Genomic DNA, 6,000 nt, shown 5'->3' with positions numbered 1-6,000 from the left:
CCTTCACTGTTTTTTTTATAAGACTCAATATATATATATATATGATCTTTATTCATCATTGGGACAGGTAGGTGAAGCAGGTACTTTTGATTGCATTTTTTAAGGATTTTGACAGCACTAAGGCATATACATGTAGTTCCAATTTATAGTTGACCTCTGCTCCTCAATTGGATTGTTGCAACACATATTTGCATATACATGTAGAATGTTGTTCTTAAGTTTCAGCACTTTACACATAGTTTCCGGTTGCAAGACTAGATGATACTGGTTTCTCATTAAATTCTGTCAGTACTGTGCCAATAGTTTCCAAGTAAAGTTGAACATTCCAAGATCACTCCTTCCATTTGCATGTACATGTACAAATGTACTTGCAGCCTGAAATTAAATATCAGAGTAATTCTGTCAGAAAATCAACAATTATTGACATTCAAAAGCATATAGATGTAGACTTGTTCATAATGGGGAATGTGTCCATAGGACACAGATGAGTAGCCGCTTGCATGTGAAGAATGAAAAGAGTGACACCACCCAAATTTTTACTTAATCTGAGTTGTGTTGTAGTAAGCATTGCATATAAGTATCACAATATTTGGATAAAGCAAACTTGTGTTAAAGAAAGGAACAAAAATTTAGCTATTTTAAAATTTATAAAGGGGCATAACTCTAGAAAAGTAAAAGCAACCCCACCAAAAATACAAACTTCATGTGTGTTTGTTGGTAACAAGAATAATATATATGCATTAATTGTGAATTTTATTTAGTTTAATAACATTTGTAGAGGCAAACTGAAGTTAGAGAACAGAAAACAAATTTCGGACGTACATGCAAGTTTGATAAGACTGACAATGCAAGGAAAATCTAACTTAATGCCCCTGCCACTATGGTGTAAAAATAATGAAGAATTTGTTGTGATCAATAACTAGCAAACAAAATATAATTACATGCACAACAAGTGTAAATAGTGATTTTGTTTCTATAGGTTTAATAAAGGCTTCTTGCTGTTCAGCTGCCTTAATTTTGAAAATGCAGCTCATGCAGTCCTCATGAATAAATTATGCTGAGGCTTTTTGTACCCTATTTGGAATATAGGATACACAAATTTTGTATTTATTAAAAATTACTATTCACAAAGCAACAATTATTTTCAACTCAAAATACAGTACCTGGCCAAAAGTAGTTGTCACCTGCATTTTTTTGCTACATGTATATCATGTAAATATTTTATATAGAAAACCAAGGACTTATATACGTCCCTGAGAAAACACATTACTTCAAAAAAATATTTTGAGGGCATTCTAAAAATGTATGGTTGGATTTAATTTATATCTACAAGAGCTTAAAGGAAAGTAGAATGGTCTATATTAATATGTGTTTATTTGATAATAGGTTCGTTTTAAGTGTTTTTGTTTTTTTCTTGAGAATGCATAAAATATTTTTCAATAATTATTATATTTATATATAGCAAATGCTAATTTCTTAACAGAAAATAATGAAAATGAGACTAAAAAAGAATAAAACCACAATATACAAACCTGTGACAATATTGCTTCTATTGGTACCAGGTTGCTTAAAATCAATCCAAAATGACCCCAAAATATTTTTTTTTACTATGTTTTAAATACAATATATATATGTTTAAAAGATGTACAGATGTATTGCCTCCTACTGTAAGGGTTATCATTTACAAATTAGGCCAATTATGTAAAATTCTCAAAAAAAACCAACAAGTCAATCAAACCCCTTGATAACCTTAATTGATTATTATTTGAGGGGGTGGACAGGGGTAAGGAGACAGGGGAATGAGGGATCAGAGAAAAGGGTTATCTTGGAAATACATGTTGTCATTTTTATTTTGTCTTGGAACAAGGAGATGGAAGTATTGAAGTAAGAGGAGAAAGTTTTAGGGTAAAAGGGAAGGGAAATATAGTTGGGACAAGGGAGTAGAAACTGTGCATGCCCTGGGGAAGTTATGGGGTACCCCACATACATATGACCCTAACTCTATTTAACTTGGCTACGAAATTAGATTTACCAAATGATGATTAAAAAGACTAATTCATTGACACTAACAGTAGCGTAAAAATGACAGTTGTGGTGGTTGATAGTAGCTAGATGTCATCCCCTCCAGGGGCGGATGCAGGAATTTTCGAAAGGGGGGTGCTAACCCAGGGCAAAAGGGGGGTGGGGGTGGTGCAAAACATATGTCCCGATACAAATGCATTGATCGGCAGTGCTTTTCAACAGTAGCGAGTATTTTGAGACAGCCCCCAAGTTTGTATTTTTCGTGATATTGGTAACATTTGGCTGCCTAAAATATCGAAATATATGTTTTCTTATGTAATAACTCTACCTTCATCGTTGTATATTCACCACAATGTCTGTTATGTATGTAAATGGTAGTATTCATCAATGTAGTATGCTGATCGACAATGGCGACCTTGAAATTCCTCTGGTCCGATAATGGCGCCAAATTAGAGGGAAGCAACTCGCGCCAGACAAAATTACCGTATTTCACCTAAATAATCAAAGTTTTGCTTCTTGATAACAAACAGTCATACGATAACCACATTTATATTCAGCCATCGTTTATTAATATAATTTCAAACATTATTTTATTTAAGCCACCAATAAAGAATTCACAATTAAGTAAATAATGGACTGCATTGAAATCAGACCTTATGGGGTAGAGGGGTTAAACAAAAGCTCGTAACTTTTTAAAAAGCCTGGTGACCCCCATTTTATTTTACCTTAAAATGCTCGAAAAGTTCATAGCTTTGACATATCTGTTTTTAAAAAAAATCTACCGGGAAAATTTTACGAAAAATCGATTCAATCAATATTTTTTGCCTTAAACTGAAATTAGAAAATGCAAAATTTAGACATAAATCTGAAAATAAAAGGATTTTTAAGTCAAAAACAACAATGGGAAAGGTTTACATTTCAAATTCTAATGTTTTTTCATATAAAAATTATACTGACTTGGTTTTAAAACTCTTTAAATTTGATGTAACCGTTATTGTTGTAAGGGTGGACATGTTTGGAAAAAGGGTCAAAATCGCATATTTCGCTTCAATTTGAGGGGAAAACGAGCCTGGTGACCCCCTTTTTTCTTTGCATTTTTGGATTCAGCATAAAAAAATCTACAGAATAAGTGAAAATAAAAAAAATCTACCGGGGGTCACTATTGGGGTGAGCCACCTTAAACATGAAAGAAGAAAAATACATCAGAGACCAAAATATTTGCCGATGACAGTCTTCTCTTTCGAAAAGAAAAATCATCAACCATGCAGAGAGTGACCTTCTTCAGAACGGCTTAACTAACAGATTAAGAAACCAGTTTCAAGGATACAAATAACTTTCAAACTCCACGGTTTCACACTTATTTAATAAAAGGTAAAGCCAGAAAAATGCATAGTTATAGCTTTCAGTAACCGTCTATCCTGGGATAAACGCAAATCGACAATACAATTGACAAAGGAAATAGTACAACAGGTTTTATCCGCAGAAATCTAAAAAGCCGCATAAAACAAGAGAATGCGGTGGCATATGTATCCATGGTTGGACCTGCGATGGAATGTGCATGCACAGTGTGGGATCCATTAAATCAAAATAAGATCAAGACAATAGAACAAGTAAAGAAAGAGCAGCAATATTTGTGAATAGCAACTACACAGACAGAACACCTGGCAGTGTCACACATACGACCAAAACTTTATAATAGAAAGCCTTAAAGAATAAAAGAACGGGGAAAACAAGCAGTTTATACATATACTAATCAAGATATCATCATGGTTTTTTTTATAGACATAGATCGTCAACAACATGTTTGATCTCCTCAACCTAGGCAATATCCTTCATCATAAATTAGTTCAATCAAAAATACCTCCTTATTTCAAAGACCAGTCTGTACCAATAATTTCTTATACCTATACCAAACCTATTGCAACTAAAATTTTCAATTACAAACGCGTTTAGCAGGATCTCGATATTGACGACTTCAAGTCTAAACCTCCTGATTGCACTTGTGCTAGTTCCCTATTCACATATAATCCTGCTGGCCACGTTATTACCGGAGACCTTAACATTGTTAATAACACTTCTCTACGAAACGTGTTATCGAAAGGTCCGAAATATCATGAGCCTAAATCCATCAATTGGAAATACAACTTTAAAAGTGTGATGGATTCAGTCGAGGATTATGCCAGGCAATCGGCTTAGCGCGAGAAGGAAGACGTAGACACTCTATCCGAATGGATTAAGGCAGTGAGGTCGTTAATACAAATCAGAATTAAGAAACTAAATGGGTCCATCAATGCCCATGCTACGTCAATCTTCAAAGACCCAAATTTTGCTAAACACCTTTCCGACCTCCATGATAAATATGTTGTTTTCCCCGCAGACAAAGCCCCAAATAACATCGTTTTTGTCTGTAAAAGTCATTACATTAATTGCTTGATAAACGAATTTATAGGTATAGACAATTCACTTGGAAACTCAACGTATACCCTCATGACACTTAACAAAGTGGAAATCCTGGATAATCATAGGTCTGTTCTTTGTTCTTTTGGTATTTCAACCAAAGATGAAGAACTGGATCTTCCATCACTGTATTGGATACCTAAACTACAGAAATGTCCTTACAAATAACGGTATATTGCTGGGTCTTCCAAGTGCTCCACGAAACCCCTTTCTAAATAATTAACATCTATTTTATCAGCAATCAAAGACGGGCTTCAAAGTTATTGTGAAACTGCCTATTCTAGAGGTGGCGTGAATCAGGTGTGGATACTTAAAAATTCCAAAGATCTTTTAGAGTACATACAATCTAACTCTCTTTCATCTTATAACAGTATTAAAACATTTGACTTTTCTACTCTTTACACAAGTATTCCACATTCCAAACTAAAAGACAAAGTGAAAGAGTTGGTATTACTTTGCTTCATAAAAAAAAATGGCCAACGTAGATACAAGTATCTTGTCTTAGGGAGGGATAAGTCCTACTTTGTAAAGAATCACTCTGATTCAAACAAAAAATTCTCTGATGCCGATATTATCAAGATGCTTGATTTCTTGATTGACAACATAGTTGTTACGTTCGAAGGACATGTTTTTCAACAGACTGTCGGCATCCCAATGGGAACAAACTGTGCCCCTCTACTTGCTGACTTGTTTCTTTATTATTATGAGGCTGACTTCATGCAGGAACTTCTTAGGAAGAACGATAAGAAGTTAGCAATATCCTTTAACTCTACTTTCCGCTATATAGATGACGTTCTTTCACTAAACAATTCAAAATTTGGTGACTATATGGAACGCATCTATCCCATCGAATTGGAGATAAAGAATACTACAGATACAGTTAAGTCGGCTTCATATATTGACTTACATCTAGAAATTGACAATGAGGGTCGGTTGAAGACAAAACTTTACGACAAAAGAGATGATTTCAGCTTTCCAATTGTGAACTTTCCATTTCTAAGTAGCAACATTCCAGCAGCACCTGCATACGGGGTATATATCTCCCAATTGATATTCCCGTGCTTGCATTTCCTATCATGATTTTCTTGATAGAGGGTTACTGCTCACAAGAAAGCTATTAAATCAAGAGTTTCAAATGGTGAAGTTGAAATCATCCCTTCGTAAATGTTACGGACGCCATCACGAGTTGGTTGACCGTTATGGAATAACCGTTTCACAAATGATATCGGATATGTTCCTTACGTCGTCACTACAATCCCCTTCCCTTTCATGAATTTGACATACCGAATTAGACTATTTACCAAATTTGTAATCACATAAGCAACACGACGGGTGCCGCATGTGGAGCAGGATCTGCTTACCCTTCCGGAGCACCTGAGATCACCCCTAGTTTTTGGTGGGGTTTGTGTTGTTTATTCTTTAGTTTTCTATGTTGTGTCGTGTGTACTGTTGTTTTTCTGGTTTTTTTCCATTTTTAGCCATGGCGTTGTCAGTTTGTTTTAGATTTATGAGTTTGACTGT

The sequence above is a fragment of the Mytilus trossulus genome, chromosome 2 (genome assembly GCF_036588685.1).
Source record: "Mytilus trossulus isolate FHL-02 chromosome 2, PNRI_Mtr1.1.1.hap1, whole genome shotgun sequence".
Lineage (NCBI taxonomy): Eukaryota > Metazoa > Mollusca > Bivalvia > Mytilida > Mytilidae > Mytilus > Mytilus trossulus.
This window is presented reverse-complemented; position numbering follows the sequence as displayed.